Source organism: Crinia signifera, chromosome 2 (assembly GCF_055691185.1).
Source record: "Crinia signifera chromosome 2, ASM5569118v1, whole genome shotgun sequence".
Classification (NCBI taxonomy): domain Eukaryota; kingdom Metazoa; phylum Chordata; class Amphibia; order Anura; family Myobatrachidae; genus Crinia; species Crinia signifera.
This window is the reverse complement of record NC_139218.1, coordinates 387251634-387269790: the sequence shown is the minus strand read 5'-3', so window position 1 is coordinate 387269790 and position 18157 is coordinate 387251634.

Below are 18157 nucleotides of genomic sequence, written 5' to 3'. Positions count from 1 at the left end.
GATACATCACTCATCTCCTGATATACTCTGTGCTGCTGGGGACCCTGCTCCTCCCACTATATAACTCTCAGTCTGTGGCATCCTGCTGCCTCCATTCCCCTCCTCACATCATGTCACTGCCCCTGTCACATGCAGCCCTGTCCTCACTGACACATCACTCCTCCCCTGATATACTCTGTGCTGCTGGGGACCCTGCTCCTCCCACTATATAACTCTCAGTCTGTGGCATCCTGCTGCCTCCATTCCCCTCCTCACATCATGTCACTGCCCCTGTCACATGCAGCCCTGTCCTCACTGACACATCACTCATCTCCTGATATACTCTGTGCTGCTGGGGACCCTGCTCCTCCCACTATATAACTCTCAGTCTGTGGCTTCCTGCTGCCTCCATTCCCCTCCTCACATCATGTCACTGCCCCTGTCACATGCAGCTCTGTCCTCACTGATACATCACTCATCTCCTGATATACTCTGTGCTGCTGGGGACCCTGCTCCTACCACTATATAACTCTCAGGCTGTGGCTTCCTGCTGCCCCCATTCCCCACCTCACATCATGTCACTGCCCCTGTCACATGCAGCTCTGTCCTCACTGACACATCACTCATCTCCTGATATACTCTGTGCTGCTAGCGTCCAGCTCCTTTCACAGTCTGTGACTTCCTGCTGCCTCTATTCCCCTCCTCACATCATATCACTACCCGTTACATGCAGCTCTGTCCTCACTGACACATCACTCATCTCCTGATATACTCTGTGCTGCTGGGGACCCTGTGCCTCCCACTATTTAACTCTCAGTCTGTGGCTTCCTGCTGCCCCAATTCCCATCCTCACATCTTATGACTGCCCCTGTCACATGCAGAACTGTCCTCACTGACACATCAATCATCTCCTGATATACTCTGTGCTGCTGGGGACCCTGCTCCTCCCACTATATAGCTCTGTCTGCTGCTTCCTGCTGCCCCATTCCCCTCCTCACATCATGTCACTGCCCCTGTCACATGCAGCCCTGTCCTCACTGACACAACTCCTCATATACTATGTGCTGCTGGAGACCCTGCTCCTCCCACTATATAACTCTCAGTTTGTGTCTTCCTGCTGCCTCCATTCCCATCCTCACGTCATGTCACTGCTCCTGTCACATGCAGCCCTGTCCTCACTGACACATCACTCATCTCCTGATATACTCTGTGCTGCTGGGGACCCTGCTCCTCCCACTATATAACTCCCAGTGGCTTCCTGCTGCCTCCATTCCCCTCCTCACATCATGCCACTGCCCCTGTCACATGCAGCCCTGTCCTCACTGACACATCACTCATCTCCTGACATACTCTGTGCTGCTGGGGACCCTGCTCCTCCCACTATATAACTCTCAGTCTGTGGCTTCCTGCTGCCTCCATTCTCCTCCTCACATCATGTCACTGCCCCTGTCACATGCAGCCCTGTCCTCGCTGACACATCACTCCTCCCCTGATATACTCTGTGCTGCTCGGGACCCTGCTCCTCCCACTATATAACTCTCAGTCTGTGGCATCCTGCTGCCTCCATTCCCCTCCTCACATCATGTCACTGCCCCTGTCACATGCAGCCCTGTCCTCACTGACACATCACTCATCTTCTGATATACTCTGTGCTGCTGGGGACCCTGCTCCTCCCACTATATAACTCCCAGTGGCTTCCTGCTGCCTCCATTCCCCTCCTCACATCATGCCACTGCCCCTGTCACATGCAGCCCTGTCCTCACTGACACATCACTCATCTCCTGACATACTCTGTGCTGCTGGGCACCCTGCTCCTCCCACTATATAACTCTCAGTCTGTGGCTTCCTGCTGCCTCCATTCTCCTCCTCACATCATGTCACTGCCCCTGTCACATGCAGCCCTGTCCTCACTGACACATCACTCCTCCCCTGATATACTCTGTGCTGCTCGGGACCCTGCTCCTCCCACTATATAACTCTCAGTCTGTGGCATCCTGCTGCCTCCATTCCCCTCCTCACATCATGTCACTGGTTCTGTCACATGCAGCCCTGTCCTCACTGACACATCACTCATCTCCTGACATACTCTGTGCTGCTGGGGGCCCTGCTAATCCCACTATATAACTCTGTCAGGGCTCCTGCTGCCCCCATTCCCCTCCTCACGTCATGTCACTGCCCTGTCACATGCAGCCCTGTCCTCACTGATACATCACTCATCTCCTGATATACTCTGTGCTGCTGGGGACCCTGCTCCTCCCACTATATAACTCTTAGTCTGTGGCTCCCTGCTGCCTCCATTCCCCTCCGCACATCATGTCACTGCCCCTGTCACATGCAGCCCTGTCCTCACTGATACATCACTCATCTCCTGATATACTCTGTGCTGCTGGGGACCCTGCTCCTCCCACTATATAACTCTCAGTCTGTGGCATCCTGCTGCCTCCATTCCCCTCCTCACATCATGTCACTGCCCCTGTCACATGCAGCCCTGTCCTCACTGACACATCACTCCTCCCCTGATATACTCTGTGCTGCTGGGGACCCTGCTCCTCCCACTATATAACTCTCAGTCTGTGGCATCCTGCTGCCTCCATTCCCCTCCTCACATCATGTCACTGCCCCTGTCACATGCAGCCCTGTCCTCACTGACACATCACTCATCTCCTGATATACTCTGTGCTGCTGGGGACCCTGCTCCTCCCACTATATAACTCTCAGTCTGTGGCTTCCTGCTGCCTCCATTCCCCTCCTCACATCATGTCACTGCCCCTGTCACATGCAGCCCTGTCCTCACTGACACATCACTCATCTCCTGCTACACCAGTCCATTAATCACACTTGGTGTATCCATAGTTCTTGAATAGCACTTGTCTCTGTAGTAGACTGCTGCTTCCTTCTTTGTCCCAAACTCGATGGGACCCACAGCAAACACTAAAAGAGGGGGCCTAATAGTGCATTATCGTTTTTTCTTTTTAAGAATATAATTGAAAAAAAACAGCAGTATCTGTAAAATGTGCGTACCACACAATTCATTAGCTGTGGGCTGATGACCACATGATTCAACAAATATTTCCACACTGGCAAAATCACCGTCACGGCCACCGGCCTCTCAGTACACTCACGGGTCCCTCCTGGACTCTCGTCAGCTGCTACTCCCGGCGTTCGGCACACGCGCGGCTCAGCTTTACAAATAGTTAATAGTTAACATGAGCTTATATTCATAAACTTACATAATTATTGATAATAAAATAACTTTACTGATGGTTCATAACAGGGCAAATCTTATATCTACATAGATGAGTGCATTATAGACAGAGAGAAGACACAGCCTATAGGAATCAGAGGCAAATTTAAGGAACATTTCTGCTGCAATATAACTTCTGTTACAGTTTAACCAAAAAGTAATAAAAAAATAATAAAAAATAACAACCAGAAAGATATATAGTGAAAGAGTACAACATTCTGCACGGAGACCTTATTCTCAGGATTAACGATTTCTTCATTTCTTAACATTCAGCTATATTCTAGAAATGGTGTTATTTCATCATTTTCGTTCAATCCATTCTGGATAATTGTATTTAAGGTAATAATCCAATATGGGCCGTATTCAATGAGGCTGATTCGCCAGGTTTTTATGGCGATTTTGTGCTGTAAGGCGAATTTCTGACTAAAACGGTGAATCACCCTATTCATTGACCAGGTGGCGAATACATTTCAAGGTTTTTTTCGCCATGATTCACCGAGTAGCAATCGCTATCTTTTTATGGTGAAGTGGAAGGTGAACTTTTTAAAATAAAGTGTTTTTTTTTTTACAATTGGTGTCAAAAAATCAGGAATTTTATTCTGAGGAGGGGCATGCTATTTTTATTCATGTGCTTTAAGCACATGAATATATATTTAATTTAAAAAAAATATATATTTTTTTTTTATTTTTTTTACACAGAGCAGCCAGCAGGGGGCCGGAGCCGAGCCGCTCATTAGATATTCATATATTCACTTCACCCGATCATTACATATGCATGATCGGGTGTAGTGAATATACCCGGTCCCCTGCTGGCACCCCCGGGGGGGCAGCCTGTGCTGCCTGGCACCCGGGGAGCCCACCTCCCCCCCACAAACGTTCTGGGACAGGCAGGGAGACTTCCATCTCCCTGTCTGCCACCGTCCTTAGGCTTCCTGCGGCGTCCGCCGCAGGAGCTCAAATTCGCCAGTCAGGGGCAGCGAGCCCCTGACTCGTTGAATACCGGAGCCGGCGAGGCTCCGGAATGCTGCGAGCGGTGGCGAATGTGCAGCGAATCCTAAATAGGATTCGCTGCACGTCGCCGGTATTCACATTGAATACCGCCCTATGTCTGAAGTTTAGCAAGACACTTTTCCCTGTCACCTCCCCTTTTATCAATTGGTATATATTCAATTCCTTTAAACATGATCAAATCCTGGTCACTCCCATGATGATGCACGAAGTGCCGTGGGACACAATGATTGGTCACCTTGTTTTTAATATTTCTCATGTGTTCGAGCACACGTATTTTTAATGCTCTTTTCATTTTGCCAATATACTGGAGGCCACAAGGGCAACTAATTCAAGGGCGGATTGGGTCTCGAATCTGGCCCGGGAGCGTGGGGGGGCTGACCGACCGGCAGCATGCGTGCCAGGGGGGTGGGGGGTTGGCGGTTGGCTGGATGCACCAATGCACGCTGGGGGTGGAGGTGGCAGCGGCGGTATGCAATAATGCGCGTTGGGGGGAGGGGTGGCGTGCGGCTCACCGCTCACCTGCTGTTGGTGCTGGGAGGTGCTGCACGCGCATGCGCAGCAGCCCTCCCACGGACATTTTGGATTTGGGCAAAGTGCTGCCCAGGGGGGAGCATGGCCGGCCCCTTTTTAATGAGTTTTGGGCTGGCCCACCGGGAAATGGCCCGGTTTCCCGGTGGGCCAATCCGCCCCTGGACTAATTGTATAATTTATAAAATAATATTCAACTGGATATGTAAAAAATTGATTTGCTGAGATTTATACACATAAGATAGTTAAAAATAGGGATACATTTATTTAGTACAATATAAAAAAATAAGAAAAGTTTTTTTTTTTTTTAAACACAACAATCTTTCAAAAACATAAAAACACGAGGTAGTAAAGAGAGGACAAATAAGGCTATATGCTTATCTTTTATGGTAGGCAGGAGGCAGGAGGTTACCCAACGCATTTCGTCTATGTGACTTCTTCAAGGGGTGCACATAGACGAAATGCGTTGGTCAACCTATTGCCTTCTGCCTACCACAAAAGATAAGCATATAGCTTTCTTACATTCCAGTCCCCATGCAAATTTGGAGTATAAGTCAGGCTGGGGCCAATATCGGAAGAATTTACAATCCTGCAGCCTAAGTACCCAAAGTGACATAAGAGTGTGTCGGCAGCTATAAAATCATCTATTCAATTTGTTCATTAACTCTGAACATCACCTTGAAAAAATATATATTACTGTCACCTCAAATAAAGTATTCCCATTAATACATTCATTCATATGATGAATCTACAGCAGGAGTGTCCAAACTTTTTGCTACGAGGGCCAGATTTGGTGAGGTGAAAATGTGGGGGCCGACCATTCAGCCTGACATTCTTTGAATCATCACATCAGAATGGTCCCCCACTCTGCTCCCATTCACTCTATGTCCCCAGCCTGCCCCTTCACTGTATTTCCCCCAGCCTGCCCCCATTCACTGTATGTCCCCAGCCTGCCCCTTCACTGTATTTCCCCCAGCCTGCCCCCATTCACTCTATGTCCCACAGCCTGCCCCTTCACTGTATTTCCCCCACCCTGCCCCCATTCACTATATGTCCCCAGCCTGCCCCTTCACTGTATTTCCCCCAGCCTGCCCCTATTCACTCTATGTCTCACAGCCTGCCTCTTCACTGTATTTCCCCCACCCTGCCCCATTCACTGTATGTCCCCCTGCCTGCCCCTCCTTCACTGTATGTCCCCCATTCACTGTACAGTATGTTCCCCACTCTGCACCCATTCACTCTGTCCCACAGCCTGCCCCTTCTCTTAATGTCCATCAGTGCCTCCATTCATTGTGTGTTCCCAAGCCTGACCCTCCTTCACTGTATGACTCCCATTCACTGTATGACCCCCATTCTCTATGTACCCCACTCTGCCCCCGTTCACTGTATGTCCCCCAGCCTGCCCCTGCTCCCCCTTCTCTGAATGGCCATCACTGTATGTCCCCCAGCCTGACCTTCCTTCACTGTATGTCCCCCACTCTGCCCCCTCCCTTCTCTGTATGTTTCCCAGCTCCTTGTGTGAGCCTGAGGAAGGAGAGGCAAAGCAGGCACTGCAAGGACAGGAGATGCTTGGGCTCCCGCTGCCGCCCTCCTCCACTCTGCATGTTACGGGAGCAAGCTTCCCCCTTGCTGCCCCCCTCCCTAAACACTGCTGTCACTGTGATTGTGGAGTAGGGTTCTATACGATTGCAGCAGCAGGGGTAGGACGCCAAACACATCTGACTGTGGCGGCCGGCACCTCCTCACTGCGGCAGACAGCAAGGTAAAGGCGCGCTCGCCAGGGCCCCACCTTTAGTGTCCTGTGCTGTGCTTCCCACATCTGATGCTCTGCCCGCTTCCAGCTGGAGGCTGCGGGCCACTGGAAATGACAGCACGGGCCGCAATTGGCTCCCGGGCCTGACTTTGGGCATGTCTGATCTACAGTATAATAAATACAGCTACTGTTGAAAGCTCCTGACACGTAACTGTTATATCTAATGCTGTGTACACACAGGGGAGATATATTGCTAGCAATATATTGCTTGCAATATATTGCTGAGCAATATATTGCTCGGTGTACTTGCAATATATCTCCGCAATATATTTCTCAGCAATATATTGCTCAGTGTCCAGTTTTTCAGAGGGACCAGCAATTTTCCATGAAAATTGCTAGCAATTTTGACTAGATTTTTTTTACCCTCTATTTAAATTCATTTATGATTGACATGGGTTGTGGGAAGTCTGTATATGGTGTACTTGTGGAGTATCACGGCTCCCACGATGGCCATCGTATGCTAAAAAAATCGCATCGCATGCGATGCGATTGCACCCGATTTTGCACTGAAATACATCCAAATGCATTGAAATGTGTAGGAAACATGTGAAATGCCCCCAAATGTCATTTTTCATAGTGTACCACCCCCACTATCAACCCGAAGTGTGGCGAGCGCAGCGAGCCCGAAGCATGGCGAGCCCCGCGAGGGGACGCGGATACCTTCACAGGTATCCGCATCCCCTCGCGGGCTTCACAGGTGTCCGCGTCCGCTCGCCACGCTTCGTGTTGACGTTGATAGTGAGGGTGGTACACTATGAAAAATGACATTTGGATGCATTTCAGTGCAAAATTGGGTGCAATCGCATCGCATGCGATTTGTTTGTATGCGATGCGATCGCATGCGGTTTTTCAAAAAATCACCAAAAATCGGCTAAAATCGCATCCCATCGCATGCCATCTCATGCCACTACATTTGGCATGCGATGGCATGCGATGGGAGCCGTGATAATCCACAAGTACCTACAGATGTAGCAGGGGTCATCTTTGTAGGGGCAGGATAATCTAGCGGCAGCAGCCGCTAGTGCCCCGCTCCCACCAGGGGTGTGGGGGCACAAGACGGCCGTGCGGCCCCTGCCACCGGTCCCCACTGCCCCAACCCCCCCCCCCCCCACCCAAAAAAAAATTCATTTATTCATTTTATTCATTTATTTATTTATTCATTTTTAATCTGCTCAGATACTATTGGTGTGGGGCAGCATGGTAATGCTCATGCTGCCCACCGATGGTGCAAATCACCATCGATGGGCAGCATGAACATAATCATGCTGCCCGACACCAATGCCCCCTTCATTTTAAATCTGCTCAGATACTATTGGTGTGGGGAAGCATGGTAATGCTCATGCTGCCCACCGATGGTGCAAATCACCATCGATGGGCAGCATGAACATAATCATGCTGCCCGACACCAATGCCCCCTTCATTTTAAATCTGCTCAGATACTATTGGTGTGGGGCAGCATGGTAATGCTCATGCTGCCCACCGATGGTGCAAATGGGCAGCATGAACATAATCATGCTGCCCGACACCAATGCCCTCTACTACAGCCTATGCACTTACTGGATAGTGCGGCTGTGTAGTAGTGTGCTGATGGGGGGGAGCTACTGCTGTGTGCGGCGCGCTGGAAGACCGGAGCAAGAAGCAGGGGCTGGCTCCGTGTCTCCGTCGGGTGGGCGGTGAGTGACAAGGCGGGTGGGCGGTGAGTGACAAGGCGGGTGGGCGGGTACCCGGCCGGCGCAGGAGGCTAGTGTCGCTTGTCGCTGGTGCACAGTGCTTTGTGCACCAGCGACCTGCAATTTTGTGCAGAATCTGAGGAGCAAGCTCCTGCGACCAGCGACCATGAAGCGCTGGCCGCGGGAGCGCGCTCCCAGCCATTTATCGCTGGCTGCACATTAAATTACTGGCAATATGGTCACTGAGCGACCATTTTGCCAGCGATTTAATGCATAATTGCAGCCGTGTGTACGCACCTTAAATGGATACAGTTGCAGAAGATTGACATATCATTGTAACATATTAATAGTGCAACATTGTCTTAAGATTAGACAAGCGTCACAGATATACAAGTTCCTTATACAGTACAGTAGTGGAAAAGTGAGAGATCATACACATAACTCACTTGGGAATTTATAGAAGTAATTGAGGTGAAGTGATAACTACTTGCCACCTTTCTAATAATAAGGTATTTAACCACAAAAAAGACCATACACAAACGGATGGCTTTATTTTAAAATATATTGTCACACTTTAACACAATTTATTGCACTTTTTTCACGACAATTGTTTTTAAAGATATTTCGCAGCTCCTTTTCATTGATATTTAATCAAAGTTAAATTTTCTTAACAACTTTCTTGGGACACTTTATTGATAATAAACATGTTTCATAAAATACTAATTAGCAGATCTAGTCAGTTTTAAGTGCCCCTTGTAGGAATTTCTTTTGTCTTTGTGATACATTTATTAAGGACTAACAAATGGTGCCACCCATCTACTTTCCATATATGTAGGTATATATGGTACTTGTGTAGTTTCACGGCAGCAGCTTACGCTACGTTTGAAGCTAATAGTGTAGCCCAACGGCTGCCTTGTGTAGTGTCACGGCGGCAGCCTAATCTACGTTATCAGCGTAGCCCAATGGCTGCCTTGTGTAGTGTCACGGCGGCAGCCTAAGCTTTGTTATCAGCGTAGCCCAACGGCTGCCTTGTGTAGTGTCACGGCGACAGCCTAAGCTACGTTATCAGCGCAGCCCAACGGCTGCCTTGTGTAGTGTCACGGCGACAGCCTAAGCTACGTTACCAGCGTAGCCCAATGGCTGCCTTGTGTAGTGTCACGGCGGCAGCCTAAGCTACGTTATCAGCGTAGCCCAACGGCTGCCTTGTGTAGTGTCACGGCGGCAGCCTAAGCTACGTTATCAGCGTAGCCCAACGGCTGCCTTGTGTAGTGTCACGGCGGCAGCCTAAGCTACATTATCAGCGTAGCCCAACGGCTGCCTTGTGTAGTGTCACGGCGGCAGCCTAAGCTACGTTATCAGCGTAGCCCAACGGCTGCCTTACTTGTGTAGTGTCACGGCGGCAGCCTAAGCTACGTTATCAGCGTAGCCCAACGGCTGCCTTGTGTAGTGTCACTGCGGCAGCCTAAGCTACGTTATCAGCGTAGCCCAACGGCTGCCTTACTTGTGTAGTTTCACGGCGGCAGGGCCAGTCTCTCTATTAATTTACTAGTTAAAAAAATAGGCCATCAAAATGATGGCTTCTGCAGTGTACTTTCACTTTGAGCTGTGACAGTTTTTACTTTCACTTTGAGCTGTGATCGTTTTTAGCAAACATACTCGCCACCCTACCCCCAGTCCCTATCTGCTCGAACCAACAAACTCTGTCTTCACAGCTCACTCTCTCTATATCCAGCAAGTTTGAAACTGATCGGTGTCCCTGCAAAAAATTACTTTCACTTTCTGTTGTGACATCTTTTAGCACACAAAGGAGTAATTTGGTCTGTCAAGTGGCCTCTAGTGGTCAGTGGCGGTAATTCACCTCACAGAGGTACTTCACCTGTGCATTTCTATATTTAGATAGATATTGACTCCCACTGGTGTATGGTGACAGGGTGGGAAGCTGCATTACCTTTCCATAAGTGTGCACAGCTAACTCTCCCCCTATCCCCTAAACAATATGTCAAACCGATTTGATGTCACATCCATTCCACTCCTTAGAATGTAGTGGCAAGAAAGTGGTTCTACTGTGAACAGGAACAACGATAAATCAGATCCCACCAAACAATGGGGGTTATTCAGACTGGATCGCAAGGCTGTGAATTCGCACCATTCTGCAGGATGGGATTTCACCCTGGCTGGGCAGCGTATACCTATCTCAGGTCTCTGCAAATTACCCCCAATGTTTGTAGACAGCAGATTCGGAACCTAAAAACTGTCATGACACCCCTATGTTTTTTTACTGCCACTCCCCGTTGCCGCCGCCAAAGTTCCCTTCCGGGCCAATTACTTTACAATAAAAATCTAAGAGCGAGTGCAGTCTACAAATAAATAATCACTCACTTTTGGATATGGCAGACTAAACTGGTATTTAAGTCCTAGAACATAAGTAGTCTATTTAACCACTTTCAAACCCCCACAATCCATTGCACTACAAACAAAAATACACTATTTTATGTTTTAATGTTAATACTTTTTTTTTTTAAGTATGCAGTTGTACGACCTCTTTTTATGTATAGTGCTGTCCTTAATCATGATCAAAATTGTCCGTAGAGAGATGTCTGTAAAAAAGGTTTGAAGCGTTAATTGTGTGTCAGTAATTAGGCAGATGCATGTTATGGAGCGGTTAAATTTTGAAGCCACCCACGGCTTTTATGCTAATTTTTACAAATTAAGTGTGTTTTGAATTTTACAAATTAGAGATGAAAAATTTTCATGCTGCGCTTTAATGTTTAATGGAATGAAAATGTAATTTCCAAAATTACACTTAAAAAAAAAATAAAAAATTTAAATCTCCTCTGTCAGAGATACGTCTGCACAGGCTACTCACAAAGGGCCTTATTCTAGTTCACTCTTTCTGACAAAATCCTTCTTGGATGGACAAAACCATGGGCTCTGCAGGTGGGGCAGATGTTACTTGTGCAGAGAGAATTAGATTTGGGTGGGGTTTTACTTAACCCCTTCCCGACATTTGACGTATATATACGTCATGGCCGGGATGTACTTCCCGACACATGACGTATATATACGTCATGACATTAAACTGTCACCGCGTCTAGGGACGCGGTGACAGAGGGACGATGTCTGGTGTCCCTGACAGCAGACATGTCCCAGCATGCCCAGGGGGGGCGGCGATGCCTCCCCCCCGTCGGCGATCGCTGCGATTGGCTGTTCAATGTGAACAACCAATCGCAGCGTTTTCCTGTGTTACCGGCGAATCAGACGCGAATCAGACGCGAATCAGACGCTCGGTAACACAGGGATCAATCACGGCCGGGTGTGAGGGGGTCACCGGTGATGACCACACCTCACCCCACCTGCCCCCAAGGCTGTGATTGGTCCGTCGGACCGACGGACCAATCACAGCCATGGCGCGTGATTTAAACTAACGGTGACTGCGCTGCAGACGCCATTCCGGTCTGGAATTGCGTGCAGAGCGGTCACCGGCCACTCTGTCGTGCTATACATACCTGAACCTTGCCTGATACTTACCTGATCACCGCTGATCACCGCTGGTAGCGTGCTGCCAGCAGCTGGATGCTTCTTGGATCTTGTGACTTCCTGTGTCCTGCTGCTGCAGTGTCATAGAGTCACAGATCGTGAGAGATAGTGACAGATAGTGACAGAGAGTGACAGAGAGTGATAGAGAGTGATAGAGAGTGATAGAGAGTGCTATATTTTGTGTCTGCTGCACCCCTTTTGTGCTGATCAGTATATCTGTGCTGATCAGCAACTTTTTTTTTTTTTTTTTTTATATATATACCTGTCAGTTGCACCAAAGGTGGTGCTGCCTGTGCAACTGACTGCTGCCCCCCCTGCTGCCCCCCCTTTTGTGCTGATCAGTATAAATTAACTGATCAGCAACTTTTTGGGGGTGCAGGTTTTTTTTTTTTATATATATATACCCTGGGGTCTTGCTAATGCCACATAGCACCCACCATTCATTCCACCAGAATCTGAGCTGCAAAATCCAAAAATCACTCCTTCCCTTCTGAGTCCTGCCATGCACCCAACTGGTATTTTTTGGTCACATATGAGGCATTGCCATACTCGGGAGAAATTGGGGCACAGATTTTGGGGTGCTTTTTCTCCTTCATACCTTATGAAAATGAAAAATTTTGAGCCAGAACTGCATTTTTGTGTAAAAAATTTAATTTTTCATTTGCACAGCCCAGTTGTATCAAAATTGGTGAAACCCCTGGGGGTTTGAAATGTACACTATACCCCTAGTTGAATTCCCTGAGGGGTGTAGTTTGCAAAATGGGGTCACTTGTGGGGGGGTTCCACTGTATTGGTGCTTCGGGGGTCTTGCTAATGGGACATAGCACCCACCAACATTCCACCAGAATCTGTGCTGCAAAATCCAAATATCACTCCTTCCCTTCTGAGTCCTGCCATTTTTTGGTCACACACGAGGCATTGCCGTACTCGGGAGAAATTGGGGCACAGATTTTGGGGTGCTTTGTCTCCTTCATTCCTTGTGAAAATGAAAAATTTTGAGCCAGAACTGCAGTTTTGTGTACAAAATTTAATTTTTCATTTGCACAGCCCAGTTGTATCAAAATTGGTGAAACCCCTGGGGGTTTGAAATGTACACTATACCCCTAGTTGAATTCCCTGAGGGGTGTAGTTTTCAAAATGGGGTCACTTGTGGGGGGGTTCCACTGTATTGGTGCTTCGGGGGTCTTGCTAATGCGACATAGCACCCACCAACATTCCACCAGAATCTGTGCTGCAAAATCCAAAAATCACTCCTTCCCTTCTGAGTCCTGCCATGCACCCAAATGGTATTTTTTGGTCACATGTGAGGCATTGCCGTACTCGGGAGAAATTGGGGCACAGATTTTGGGGTGCTTTGTCTCCTTCATTCCTTGTGAAAATGAAAAATTTTGAGCCAGAACTGCATTTTTGTGTAAAAAATGTAATTTTTCATTTGCACAGCCCAGTTGTATCAAAATTGGTGAAACCCCTGGGGGTTTGAAATGTACACTATACCCCTAGATGAATTCCCTGAGGGGTGTAGTTTGCAAAATGGGGTCACTTGTGGGGGGGTTCCTAACTTTTAGCATCTTATGGTGCCTAGAAACCTACATGGTGCCTAAAAAATAATCTCATAAAAAGGAGGCTCCAAAATCAAGTAGGTGCTCCTTCTATTATGAAGCCTGTGGTTTGGTCAACGTGCACACTAGGGCCACATATAGGATATTTATGAAAACAAAAGAATTGGGGGAATCAATTTTTAGTCACATTTCTCTAGTAAAATCTACTGTGTTACTTAGAAAAATGTATTAAAATTGAAAATCTGCAAAAAAAATGAAATTTTGAAATTTCACCTACACTTTGTTTTAATTCCTGTGAAACACCTAAAGGGTTAACAAACTTCCAAAATGCTGTTTTGAATACTGTGAGGGGTGCAGTTTTTGAAATGGCATCATTTATGGGGGTGTCTCACATACAAGTCCCTCAAAGTCACATCAGAACTGAACTGGTCCCTAAAAAAATCAGTGTTTGAAATTTTCTTGAAAATTTGAGAATTTGCTATTCATATTTTAAGCCTCCTAGTGTCCAAAAAAATTAAAAGGATGTTGAAATAATGATGGAAACATAAAGTAGACATATGGTCTATGTTAGTTATTAACTATTTTGAGTGGTATGATTATTTGTCTCACAAGCAGAAAATTTAACATTTTGAAAATTGCTAAATTTTCCAATTTTTTACGACATTTTGGCATTTTTCACAAAAAAACACAGACTGTATCGACCCAAATTTACCACTAACTTGAAGTACAATGTGTCACGAGAAAACAGTCTCAAAATCACTGGGATAAGTAAAAGCAAAAAAAAGTTATCCCCACTTAAGTGATACATGTCAGATTTGAAAAAAAGGGCTCTGTCAGGAAGGCAAAAACATGCTGCGTCAGGAAGGGGTTAAAAGTGAGATCTATATTGCAGTGTAAAAATAAAGCAGACAGTATTTGCCCTGCACAGAAACAAAATAACTCACCCAAATCTAATTCTCTCTGCACATTTTACATCTGCCCCCCTGCAGTGCACATGGTTTTGTCCATCTAAGAAGGATTTTGTCAGAAAGAGTGAACTAGAATAAGGTCCACAACTTCTATCCCCGAATGCATACAATGGTTTCTGTCGGAAAAAGGCGGCACCCGGAAGATAGGTTGACGGCGTCAACAGTCCATAGGTGGACGGCAAAAGGTTGACATGCACAAGAACGCCATTGACAAGAGGTCGACATGCACTAGGTTGACATTAACAAACAGTCAACCTGGCGATAGTGGACACATGAAAAGGTCAACATGCGTTTTTCATGTACTTGCAGCTAATCATTGCCAGCCCCTTGTCTAGTACTTGTAGCTACTCTAGTACTTGCAGCTACTCATTGTCAGCCCCTTTTCTAGTACTTGTAGCTACTCTAGTACTTGCAGCTACTCATTGTCAGCCCCTTGTCTAGTACTTGTAGCTACTCTAGTACTTGCAGCTACTCATTGCCATTCCCATGTCTAGTACTTGTAGCTACTCTAGTACTTGCAGCTACTCATTGCCAGCCCCTTGTCTAGTACTTGTAGCTACTCTAGTACTTGCAGCTACTCATTGCCAGTCCCTTTTCTAGTACTTGTAGCTACTCTAGTACTTGCAGCTAATCATTGTCAGTCCCTTGTCTAGTACTTGTAGCTACTCTAGTACTTGCAGCTACTCATTGCCATTCCCTTGTCTAGTACTTGTAGCTACTCTAGTACTTGCAGCTACTCATTGCCATTCCCTTGTCTAGTACTTGTAGCTACTCTAGTACTTGCAGCTACTCATTGCCAGCCCCTTTTCTAGTACTTGTAGCTACTCTAGTACTTGCAGCTAATCATTGTCAGCCCCTTGTCTAGTACTTGTAGCTACTCTAGTACTTGCAGCTACTCATTGCCATTCCCTTGTCTAGTACTTGTAGCTACTCTAGTACTTGCAGCTACTCATTGCCATTCCCTTGTCTAGTACTTGTAGCCACTCTAGTACTTGCAGCTATGCATTGTCAGCCCATTGTCTAGTACTTGCAGCTACTCTAGTATTTGCAGCTACTTATTGCCAGCACCTTGTCTAGTACTTGTAGCCACTCTAGTACTTGCAGCTACTCATTGCCATTCCCTTGTCTAGTACTTGTAGCTACTCTAGTATTTGCAGCTACTTATTGCCAGCACCTTGTCTAGTACTTGTAGCCACTCTAGTGCTTGCAGCTACTCATTGTCAGCTCCTTGTCTAGTACTTGTAGCCACTCTAGTGCTTGCAGCTACTCATTGCCAGCTCCTTGTCTAGTACTTGTAGCCACTCATTGTCAGCCACTTGTTTAGTACTTGCAGCCAATAATTATCAGCTCCTTTTCTAGTACTTGCAGACACTCTTGTACTTGCAGCTACTCATTGTCATCTCCTTGTCTAGTACTTGCAGCTAATCATTGTCAGTCCATTATCCAGAACTTGCAGCTTTTCTAGTACTTGCAGCTAACCATTGCTAGCCCCTTGTCTAGTACCTGCAATTACTCTACTACTTGCAGCTAATCATTTTCAGACCCTTGTTTAATTGACTCTTGCAGCTAATCATTGCCAGCCCTTGTCTAGTACTTCCAGATACTCTAGTACTTGCAGCTAATCATTGTCAGATGGTTTTTCAGTATTTGCAGCTACTAATTGTCAGCCCCTTTTTAGTACTTGCAGCTACTCTTTGCCAGCCAGTTGTCTAGTACTTGCAGCTACTCTTTTCCAGCCCCTTTTCTAGTACTTGCAACTACTCTAGTACTTGCAGCTACTCATTGTATGCCCTTTTTCTAGTACTTGCAACAACTCTAGTATTTTAAACCACCACCACAAGAGGGGGGTACTAATTACCAAGGCACAGTCCTGACAGTGGTCCCCGGGGCCTGTGTCATCTGTTAGCCCAAACCCCCCCCCAGCTTTTACCTATCAGCATCTGCTTTGTTCTCCAATCAGCACAAACTGCTGTGTGCTGGCTGCGCTGTGGTGGTGCAGTTACACTGCTTCTCTTACCTCTGTCCAGGGGGGTATGATAAGGTCTTCCAAATCTGCCTTAGCGACACTTCACAATGCTGAATCTAGCTTTGTAGATGTGAAGAATGGGCGACACCTCATAGTGTCTGCCACAGTTCTCTGCACCCCTACTTGCAGTGTCTCATTCTATTCTCGGACTTGCAGCTGTTGTAACGGAACAAGTTATTATCTGAAAAAGTTGCATAACTACAACATTGTCTCTGAAGGAACGAAGTGTTGTTCTGTGTGACCTTCCATCCTGCAGGTGTCTTTTTGTTCGCATCTAAATTAAAAAAGAAAACCAACGGTAAAAGCAACAGTCTGCAGCCTTCGATATTCACCGCACCATCTGCTGACAAATACAGAATAGAGAGGGGTAAATAAGGGAACAGACGGACACATATTTACTAGTAATATGGAGGACAGATTATCCTAACAGTAATAAGGAAACTTCAGATGTAGACAAATGAAGAGCAAACACGTTGTTTTTTGGATGACTCAACGAGTCCATGGATGCAGGGAGATTTATCCAGAGGTGGAGACATTTCTCCTGTCCAGATGTTGGTCATCTCCATACGCAGAGCACCCCCTATAGTTGAGCTGGAGAACTAGCGAGCCTCCGTTTCATCTCCTCACATCTCCGGTTTTGGGTTGCAAGAAGAACAGTGCCCAAGGGAAATCTGGCTGCAGCGAGCAACCTCTGGGGCGGAACCTTAGTAAAACATTCCTAGCTCCTCCCAATTCAAATGTAGTGACACCTGTAGGTGCAGGACAGCTAGAACATTTAGGGCCTGATCAGTGGCATAACTACAAATTGCGCTCCCCCCAGCCAAAATATCATCTGGTGCCCCCCCCCCCCCCCTTCCTGCCCGATTTGTTGCAGGCTCCCCACTCGGTGAGAGACAGGGGGGCTACCTGCAGTACAAAGTGTAGAACTGCCCGGGGGCACCGTGGCAGACAAGACTGACACAACGAGAGGTCGGTGGTGGGTGGGCTGCTCTCGGTGGGCGCTGGGAGACTGTCTGCATCGCACAGTGCGCCCTGTGACAGTAAAGGCTCCCAGAGCTCGTGCACCGCTGGAGTCACCCTCCCTGCTACTGCCGCCTGATGCTGCTTCTGCTGTCTGATGAGCACCGGCGGCGCCTGCATCAGACCCCGCTGGCGCTCGCTCCCCCAAGCAGCCGAGGGGTCTGCCGCATGGTAGCTATGCCACTAGGCCTGATTCACTAGTGATCGATCCCTGGCGTATTCGCTCCAGGGACCAATGGTGCTGCTCAGCGCATGCATATAGGCGAATATACGCATGTGCAGGGCCGCTGTGAGATATATATGAATGTGCAGGGCCGCTGTGAGAATGCCTTCAGTGACTCTCACAGCCGCCTAGACGTTCGCACAGAGGGGAGCGGGCACATGGGGATGCCAAGTGTTTCCTGGGGTAGCCCACAAAAACAGTAGATGCGCCCAATGGGCATCCCCATGTGAACGCATTCGGGGTCAAAGTCTGCCCTGGGCCGGCGGCTACCATCATGTGACATCAGCGCCTGCCCAGTTCTCGGACATTTCCAAACGAATTTGCGAACGGGGGAAAAAATAATTTGATGGTCGGCGACCATCATATGATTTCCCCCCTGTGCACTCACATGGAGAACCGAAACCCCCCAAACTCACCTGATCTGAGGCGGCATCCGAGCAGTTGGTTCCTTCCGGATTTTTACGGATCCAGAATGAGGCCGAATGTTCTCTTTCCGCTGTTGGGTTCTTGCGAGATCTAGACTCTAAATAAGTCCCGGTGATCGGCGCCATCTTCATTTCCGCAGTTGTCAGACAGCAC